The sequence below is a fragment of the Macrobrachium rosenbergii genome, chromosome 51 (assembly GCF_040412425.1).
Source record: "Macrobrachium rosenbergii isolate ZJJX-2024 chromosome 51, ASM4041242v1, whole genome shotgun sequence".
Taxonomy (NCBI): Eukaryota; Metazoa; Arthropoda; class Malacostraca; order Decapoda; family Palaemonidae; genus Macrobrachium; species Macrobrachium rosenbergii.
Window position 1 is genome coordinate 66931600 of NC_089791.1, and position 11056 is coordinate 66942655.

The 11056-nt window shown below is 36.4% G+C and overlaps 1 protein-coding gene across 2 annotated transcripts in view; it reads left to right on the forward strand.

The window, feature by feature from the left end:
* The first annotated feature begins 7938 nt into the window (after window positions 1-7938).
* Window positions 7939-11056, forward strand: part of LOC136833473 (splicing regulatory glutamine/lysine-rich protein 1-like) — a 70797-nt gene continuing 67679 nt past the window's right edge. Inside the window, exon 1 of one of the 2 annotated variants that reach the window (XM_067095678.1) lies at window positions 7939-8180. The gene's annotated coding sequence lies outside the window, so the exon portion shown is untranslated. The remainder of the gene's footprint in view (window positions 8181-11056) is intronic. The other variant, XM_067095679.1, reaches the window with a different exon arrangement.

An 11056-nucleotide genomic window follows, 5' to 3' on the forward strand; every position in this document is an offset into this window, starting at 1 on the left:
CACCAAGAGGCTAGAATTTTTGGGGCGCCTCATAACACCTGAGGGTGTCCAGCCCTTGCCAGAGAAGGTCACTGCCGTCAGGAAGTTCCCTCACCCCTACTACCATAAAGGGTCTACAAGAATTCCTCAGAATGGTGAACTGTTATCATCGCTTTTTGCCCGACATTGCCTCGCCCTTGGCCGCACTCTAGGAAGTCCTCAAGGGCAAGCCCAAGGCCCTCGCCTGGGGATCCCTTCAGGAAGCTACTTCACCTCCGCCAAAAAGTTCCTCACCAAGGACACCGTCCTCCCTTTCCCTGCACCAGGTCATTCTCTACTGCTGTCCATGGATGGCAGCGACGGAGCAGATCATCCACAGTCGTCCTCGATCCCTCACCTTTTTTAGCAGGAAACCCAGCAAGACAGAGAAAAACTACTTCAAACTTCCGCTAGTACATTCTGTAAACTGACAGTCTGATGCCTGGTCACCCCGTCAGCGCCGCCACTTGTCAGCCATCGCTGAATTCAATTGCACCCTTCGCCACGTTCCTGGGAAACAACCCCTTTGCTGATGCCCTCTCCAGAATCTCCACTGATGCAGTACACCTTGGCCTTGATTGCAAGCAGCTGGCAGCTAAGCAACAGCAGAACCCAGAGCTCAACACTTGCAAGACCTCCTTAACGTCTCTGCAATGGCACGGCATCCCCCTCAATGACAACAGCCCTAACTCCATCTTCTGTGATATCAGCACTGGCTGCCCACGCCCATGGATCCCACAGGCACCCAGACGTCATGTTTTCGACATTGTCCATGGTCTGGCACACCCTTCAGGATGATCCACAGCCAATCTCCTGAAGAAGCACTTCACCTGGCACGGCATATTGAAAGATGTAAAGTTGTGGGCCTGTGAATGTTCCTCCTGCCAGCTCTCCAAATTCCAGCATCACACAAATTCAGGTGTGGGTTCCTTTCATCAACCTCAACACCATTTCGCCCATGTCCACATCGACATTGTAGGACCCCACCTGTGCTCCGAAGGACATCAGTACCTACTCACAATGGCCGACTGCTCGACAAGATGACCCGAAGCTGCCCCTATGACAGAGGCATCAGCAGCAGCATGTGCCAGTGCTTTCCTCTCATCATAGGTTTCCACATTCGGCGTACCCGATCACATCACCTCCGACAGGAACTGCCTTCGCGTTGCAGCTCTGGACATCCTTAAACTGTCTCATTGGCACCCAGTTGCATCACACAACTGCCTACCATCCCGAATCCAATGGCATGGTCGAGAGGTTCCACTGCATCTTGAAAGCAGCCCTGATGTCTTGCTACAACTCCTCAACCTGGTAGTTACAGCTTGCATGGGTCCTCCTCAGCCTTCGGATCACACCTAAAGAGGGCCTTGACCTATCAGCAGCTGATATGGTGTATGGCGATCCACTCATGATACCTGGCGATTTATTTCCCGACAATAACACCTCACCCGACGTCATCAGACCCCGGACAATCGTCGGAAAATTCGCCCCTGACCGCCCATCCTATAAGCCCTCTGTTCCCAAGGGTCTGCATGCTGCAAGAACCAATGCTGTTCGACCGCCTTTAACCCAGTCTTACACGGGCCCCTACCAGGTCATCGACGGAAAACAGACAGCCTTCCTCATCGACATCCACAACATGACAGATTGGGTGGGCATCGACTGCCTGAAACCAGTGTATTTGCCCAGCGACATTACTCTTCCAGTCCAGTTTTCAAGGGCGGGATGCGCTCTGCAATGCCCTGGTCAACTTTAAGGGGAGGTATTGTGCCACATGAAGAGTGTCCCATGCTTCATAAACAATCTCTCAGGTAATAGCTTTTATAATTAACAATGCTCAGTTTCAGAGTGATTGAAAATACTAAGACAATCGGTTGTATGGAATCTTAGTTTTACAATATTACAAATTTCATTATTTCGCAAAGAAAGTTTGTGCTAAGAAAAAGTGTTAGAATAATGAAACGGTACTGTAAAAGCGATTCTACCTTCATGGTCGATTCGGAAACTGCCAAAACAAATGAGAAAAGATGTCTATTAAAACTGGCGTCACAACACCTATGTTATGACGCCGAAATGAGAAAAGAAATTTTTTTATATCAGCTCCCATAAATCTTTGATTCGCAGTTATTTCCAGATTGCTCATGCTAAAGAAGCGCAGTCACTCATGCTGCATGAATCCGGTGCCAAACCAGTCAAGTTATCCTGCTTTCAAACATTAAGCAGTTTTCAGCCTCTTTCAACATCGACTTTAGGCAGCATGCAACTTTGAACCCAGAGCACAAACAAAATATTTTTTCCCCTGGCAGGCTTTGCATGTTCTTTCACACACACACGCACATGAATTATATATATATATAATATATATATATATATATATATATATATATATATATATATATATATATATAATATATATATATATATATATATATATATATATATATATATATATATATATATATATATATATATATATATATATATATATATATATATATATATATATATATATATATATATATATATATGTGTGTGTGTGTGTGTGTGTGTGTATGTATGTATGTATATGTGTGTTATTTATATATATCCTCGTGTCAGATGATACACCTATGATTGGGTATGGTGCAAAGAAACTAGGAATCAGTGAAAGACTCTGAAAGCATTTGCTACAGGAGAAAGATGAGAATGAATAAGAGCAAGAATAAGGTATTGATGGAGGATGGAGAGAGAGAGAGAGAGAGACTTAGATGGCATCATAGAGATATCGGAGAGGAAGGATCTTGGCATCCAGGAAATATGAGTGGCATGGAGTGGGTAGAAGTTACGGTGGCTGCTGACGCATCTTCTGTGTGGGTGCTTCAACAGCTAATGTTGTGGAAATGTTCTGCAGAGACTACCTTGTTATTTTTTTTTTCTTGAGCTACCCATTGTATGGTAATTGCTCAGTGTTAATATAAACAAACACACATACATTACATTGTATATATAGTATTTGTATATGTTTATTTGGGCATGCATAAAATCAGCGTGAAAGTATCGGGTCACTATAGCGATAATAGAAAGGTCCTTATGCTTATTTATGTATGCTAATCAGTAAATCGTAATTACATAACCATTAATGAATATGATGAATAACAGCAAAAGACTAGAAGTTACTGCTATCATGAACTGAAATAATGTATTGATCTTCAAATAAGGGAAAACATCTGATACGCATAACAATATGAGAGCTGAAAGGGAAAGTAACAGAAGTCACGGTAATAAAAAAGACATCTCCCGGCACAGCAGATGATTTATTGGTTTCGTGCCGAGGAGTTGATGACTGTGTACGGGTTTCCAGCGTTTTCCACATTTTATAAATCTTAACGAGAGAACATACAATATATATATGTATATATATAAACATATATATATATATATATATATATATATATATATATATATATATATATATATATATATATATATATATATATATATATATATATATATATATATATATATATATATATATATATATATATATATATATTTATATATATATATATAGATACAGATACACTAGCTGATTTCAATCCATTAGTGATACTTTCAATCGTCGCCCTTTTGAGACCTGCAAGATAACATTGGAAAACCATTTATTCCTCCATTTGTCATCATCTGTCAGGGCATCTGTCCGTCCGCCTGTCACGATGACCTTGTCATTACAACTCTTCCCGCACGGTTAAAGGGATTCATGTCAAGCTGGGTACAGAGGCAGGCCATCATGTATAAACTTGCACAAAGGTGTATTAGGTGTAACATACTTCTGTATAAACATCAGTGTACACAAGACTTTTTTTTTTTTAGTTTTCTGTAAAAGAAAACTATTGTGCCGGTTTTGTCTGTCCGTCTGCACTTTTTTCTGTCCGCACTTTTTCTGTCCGCCTTCAACTCTTAAAAACTACTGAGGCTAGAGGGTTGCAATCATCAAACATAGCAAACTGCAACTCTAGCCTCAGTAGTTTTTATTTTATTTAAGGTTAAAATTAGCCATAATCGTGCTTCTGGCAACGATATAGGACAGGCCACCGCCGGGCGTGCTTAAAGTTTCATGATACCAGTGGTACTGGGCAGTGAAACACTGATAAGCCTAGTTACATAGCAGGTGCAAACATGTGCATCTGTCCCTAGGCTATTTCATATCACTAAAAAATCTGGGCGGAAAAAAGGATAAACAGATGCTGAAACGTTGTACCTAGCCTTAAACACAAATGAGTATGCAGCTCCACCTATTGGCTTGTCAGTTGTGGATTTTTGGTTTCCAGCAGTCGGTATGTTTGTTTTTACTGCCCCCTAACATATATATTGTGAATTTCTACCACTACGATCAGTCCATCGTTAATGACATACTGTAGAAATAAAACAAAAACTGGTCAGGATTGATACCTGGTATTTAACGTTCCTAGTGGTTATGAGAGATGTATAAATCACCTGTCATAGTGATTATAATCATATGCATATATGTATACATATACTGTATATACTGTATATGTATATATACAGTATATGTATTTATATATATATATATATATATATATATATATATATATATATATATATATGTATATATATATGTATATATATATGTATATATATATATATATATATGTATATATATATACATATATATATATATATACATATATATATATATATATATACATATATATATATATATATATATATATATATATATATATATATATATATATATGTATATAAATACATATATATATATACATATACAGTATATACAGTATATACAGTATATGTATACATATGTATATATATATATATATATATATATATATATATATATATATATATATATATATATATATATACTAGCTGACCAACCAGGGAAAACTCTGGATGACAACTGAAAACTCTCTCTCTCTCTCTCTCTCTCTCTCTCTCTCTCTCTCTCTCTCTCTCTCTCTCTTCTCCTTCCTGATAAGATAGTTGCTTCAGTTACATTGCCTTACTTTTTTGACATTTTATACTTCACCCCTTTCTCACCCTCCCCCATTCCTATCGGGGATGAACTTGGGCTTAAAATTGCATTGGGAGTGTCACTATTCATCTTGGCGACCTCGAAAACTATGGATTAGACTTTAATATCTGTCGTTTTCAGCGATTTTTACATGTTAACCCCTTCCCACCCCCACCCCCACCCCCTTTGGTGCCAGTGATGTCTTACCCCCACAATATTCTTTTCTAGATAGTAAGCCATATGCATGCTGAAATGTGGTATGATAAACCTGTAAAATGTATTTAGTTACTAAGTCTACAGGCAGAGCCAGCTCTGCTTCAGGGAAGCCCTTCCTACCCCTACCCCCTTTGGTGCCCTTTGGTGCTAGTGATGTCTTACCCCCACAGTATTCTTTTCCAGATAGTAAGTCACATGTATACCAAGTTTGGCTGAAATTGCTCAATCTGTCTCAGAGTTATGGTGGAACATACCCACACATACATTTCTACATATATATATATATATATATATATATATATATATATATATATATATATATATATATATATATATATATATATATATGACTGTGCGTGTGTGCGTGTAAACAGAGTCTTTAGCCGGGAGAAAAGTGAAACAATGGAGTGCAAGATCTTTTTTCTTTATTCTAAGTAATTTCTAAGTAAACTACATTTAATGTAAGAAAACATTACAAAGAAGATTCGATTTTATAAACAACAACTAAGATTAATGAGATATATAACCATCTGATAGGATGCAAAAGTCTTTACATTTAGATTAAATCTTCTGTAAGAAACAGATATCTGGGATTAACTCAGGTACTTTGGCAAAACAAGGTGAGACAAAGAACGCTAACACATGTTACAGACCTTTGTTTTAATTTTCAAACCTCTTTCGAACATCTTGTGAAGAATGAGGTCAAGATTGTAAAGACCTAGGCTTAAATTAATATAACTTTCACATTTTAATTGAAAGAATGCAGATTCATGGATATTTCTGAGCACAATATTTTTACATCTTGTAATTATACTACCATCGGATTAGTCAAATCAGTTATTTTCACGTAGGTGCACAAAAAGACCATCATTCTCTAGACCAGTTCTACCTGAATATTGATGCTGATTTATTCTGACGTTTACGCCATTACGTGCCTGGCCCAAATTATATGAATCCCAGGCCATACATGTGATATTATAAACAATGTTTCTGCTCTGGTGAGGACAACTTATGAACATGTTTTTTTACATTATTATATGAAAAAGATTACATTTACGCTGAATATTTTCAGTCATGATTTGATTGAGTCTAATTCGATGAAATAAAGCAAACAAATGCTATTTAAGTCTATCGATCAGTCATCATTATAAAATGTTTTCAGAGCATTATTATAGCAACCATCCAAAATATGAGCTAGACAACGTAAGTCCTTACGTTCTGTTTATAAAATCCCAAGTTTGCACTGTGATTCATTTTATTTGTGCCAGACAGAGGAGAAGTAAAACAACACAAATATTCAATTAAAACCACCCAAAACAATAGTGGTCTTTTTGTGCACTTAAGAAATCTCACATAGGAATGGTGATCCCACAGGTGTACAAATATTGTGCCAGAAACATCCATGAAACTGCATTCACACAAATAACAAAGGAAAACGGCATTAAATCAGGTCTAATTTTATGCACTCTTGACCCCATTCTGCACGAAATGTTCGAAAAGTAGATTTCAAAGAGAAAATAAAGAATGTCAGTAACCTGGGCTAATGAATGACCTCTGACTCGTCTTGTTTTTGCACTCCCTGAGTTAATCGGATATAGCTGTTCCTCACTTGAAGATTTCATCCAAATGCAATGACCGTTGCATGCATTGTAATGCTTATTTATCCCATTAAGATTATATAGTTGTTAGTAAAATCAAGTCTTCTTTGCAGTGCTTTGTTCCATAGTATGCAGTTTGCAGGAAAATGCCTTACTGTGGTAATTTCATCGCCGCCAAATACTCTGTTTATATTTTATATCATGTTGTTATTCCCGTGTTAGAAGTCATATATATATATATATTATATATATATATATATATATATATATATATATATATATATATATATATATATATATATATATATTTAATGTAAGGAGTCAGGAGCCAATCCATACTTAAAATCATCAATTAAGGGCAGAGGACACACAGATATACAAGCTGACTTTATTCCAACGTTTCGTAATTATCAAATTAATTACATCATCAGGACTGTTAAAATAAAATATAAAATTCTTTGTAAAATCTTAAAGCTAAATATATATATATATATATATATATATATATATATATATATATATATATATATATATATATATATATATTATACGATCACCAGTAACACATATATTGTACCCTGATAAGGTGTATCAAAAATGCACGAAAGCGCTAGGTACTGCTGCCTTTCATTATTTCCTACTGGCTCTGGATATATATATATATATATATATATATATATATATATATATATATATATATATATATATATATATATATATATATATATATATGTACTTGTGTATATATATATATATATATATATATATATATATATATATATATATATATATATATATATATATATATATATATATATATATATATATGTATATATAATATATATATATATATATATATATATATATATATATATATATATATATATATATATATATATATGTGTGTGTGTGTGTGTGTGTGTGTGTGTGTGTGTGTGTGTGGGGAGTGTGTATGCGTGTGTACTTGTAACATGTTAAATTCATCTGTATGTTATCATCTTCAAAGACCTCCGTGCACCTGCGTATCGGTGAGACCAGTGTGATCACATTTCCGGGGTAGAGCCGACGTCATTTTTGTGTGAGCACCGCGCACTCCGCTATCCGGCAGAGAGCTCTCCGGCTTTCGTTATTTTGTCGAAACAGTGGCAGCTAATTTCATGCTCAAGTAATACAGGACAAGAGGCGCTTCGTGAAACAAAAACTATTTGATAGGGTGGCTCCCTCTCATGTACTCTCGTGACAAGTTGTGCTCTCCACTGTTGTCACAGGGCACTGAGAACGGTCGTTTTCTGCTCCTTTGCACTAACTATAAGGTAAGTGGGTTATGCATTTTATTCTTAATAGACGAGCTACATCAAACTCCCTGAATATAACAGATTCTTCTTCGCGCTGCGTTCAGTTTGCGAACTTGAGTGATGCACAGTCACGACACATCTGTGATATTCTCTCATGCGTTATATTTCGTCACTGTCCGGGAACTGTTGACAACAAAAGTACTGATAGTGGCATGAGTAAGATCATTCGAACCGCTCTCAAAGGACTAATTACGAGTGTATGATAAAACACATGAAAGACAATTCATGAAATGACATTGAGAACTTGATACTCATAGCCTAGAAAATACACATTTTGCACTGTTCTCTTGAAATTAAGTAACTTTTAGAATACAGGAGAACAACTGTTCATCATTAGCAAAAAGATCATTCCGTGAATTTAATCGACCTTCACCATAAATATTACGTGGACAATGACTGCTGGCACAAAAATGATAGCATTTAGCTATATACACTACTTTCTTCAGAATCAGTCGATTAGTAGATATTCTAACATTCGGTATACATGCATACTGTAGAAACACACACACATATATATATAACCATCACAAAGGGAGGAAGACACACACACAGACGTCTTTATTCCAACGTTTCGTAATTTTTCATATAATCACATCTTCAGGGCTATTAAAAAAATACATAAAATTCCTTGAAAAACTTTAAAACCAAAATAAATTAAGAATTAAAAATAAGATTTATTTTTGCAAATTTAAACAGGAAATTCAAATTAAAAGTAATAGAATATGCAGTAAATAAGAAGAGCAGTAAAGAGAGCTATTAAACAGAACACAAGATTAAGGACCTTCCCAGAGGAGTGACAGCGTGCGACAAAAAAAAAAAGAAGATAAATAAAAATAAAACCAACTCAAGTCAGGACAAATACAGAGGGGAAGACGACGTCAGTGGGTTTAGTGTCGGAACAAATTGTTTGATAAATATGTTTACTTAGAAAGGTAGTGTAGTTCCTTATTGGACGGGTGGGTACCGTCCTCAGCTAGCACTCTGCTGGCCCCGCGTTCGATTTTCCGATCGGCTAATGAAGAATAAGGGGAATTTATTTTTGGTGATAAAAATTCATTTAAATGATAAAAATTCATTTCTCGGTACAATGTGGTTCGGATTCCACAATAAGCTTTAGGTCCCGTTGCTAGGTAACCAATTGGTTCTTAGCCACGTAAAATAAATCCAATCCGTCGGGCCAGCCCTAGGAGGGCTGTTAATCAGCTCAGTGGTCTGGTTAAACTAAGGTATACTTAACTTAGGGGTCAGTGTATTTTGAGCGAAAATTTTTATTATCTAATTGTGAATTAATTTATTATTTGTGAATTTTTTAATATCTAATTGTGAATGGAATTTCATAGCTCACTGAAAAGATCAATTCTGTGTGTTATCGAAATGCCGTATTGCTGTGTTGTTCCCAGTTGCAAGGGCGGTTATAATAGGACCGGACCAAAAGAGCTCAAGTACTCTCCTCACCCGAGGAAGGGCGACTCTCCTCCAAAAGGCTTCGCGCCTTTGAGAGGGATAACAGCATGGCACTGAGTTTCATATATCATGTAGGTTTATGCAAAATATCTTTCTGTGGTAAAAAAATGGTGAAGTTCACTGGATTTGGAGAGAGAAAGTTTCCATCATAATGTGCTCCTTTTGATCCGTATAATTTAACATGTACTTCTGTTACTATAGCGCTTGCCACTGGGCTCTAGTTGAAAATTTGCAAATCTGTTACTAGGTTTGCAGTCTACATTTTGTACCGAGGAAATCGGGTGGGAAACCTTGAATTTATTTTTTTTTATGAAAAACTGGGATGACTTTTAAAGCAAAGCTGAAATTCCCGCGACTTCATCACGTTACCTAATTACACATTGTACTTGTCTGGTTCATCACATCGAAGAGTCACCTGATTTGAGGAGAGGGCGAAGGGAGGAGTCAGCGATGCAGGCTGCATCAGCAGAAAGCTTAGCCGATGATATTCCACACAGAGATTTAGGAAAATTTTCAGTTCCTTAACAGGCAATATTGGCCAGTAGTACAAGAAGATTTGTCGTGTTGTACAGTCCCCTTGTCCTAGAATAATAATGTAATTAATGATCAAGTCTAATTGCGCAATGCGTGATGCTGAAGTATGCCACTTAGGAGATTTCAAGATTCCCCAAAACGTTCATAATGCGAATGTCATTGAACAGATATTGTATAACTTGCGGAGTGTTGACATGGCTGAATGTAGTTCTAAACCTGCAATAGCGTTGCTGTTATACAACTAGTGATATTCTTTTTGACAATAGTTTTAGATGATCAGTCATTTAAATACTTGCCTGTGCTGAACTTCGTGTCCGAGCAACTGCACTTGATGACTGAATAAATTTGATTATTCATCAAAGTTGGTGGTTTATTCTTCTTTGTTGTGCAATATAATTGTTCCCCTCAAAGTAACAGACTCTTAAGAGTTGAGAGATTCCCAATATGTAAACATGGTTTACGTTTGGTGAACAGTAATGAACGTAATATCCCCTAATAAAGGTCAAAAGTTAAATAATACATATGCTACTCCAATAGGTGAAGAGCGTCATCACTTATTGGAGTAGCATACCTGTTATCTAACCTTTCACCTTTATAAAACGTCAGTTTCTCAACTATTTCCACGTGAGTGGGATGGCACAAAAGAATTCCGTGGAAAAACATTCACTGTACAGAAACACAGTTCATGCAATATTAGAAATGACAGATCACTGTCTGTCTGAATTAAAAATGAGTTATGTGTTGACTGGAAAATTTAAACCTGATAATATAGAGGCAAGGTTTTATCTATATCGCCAACTTGCAGGTGGTCAAGACAGTATTTCCGTTCGCTAAGT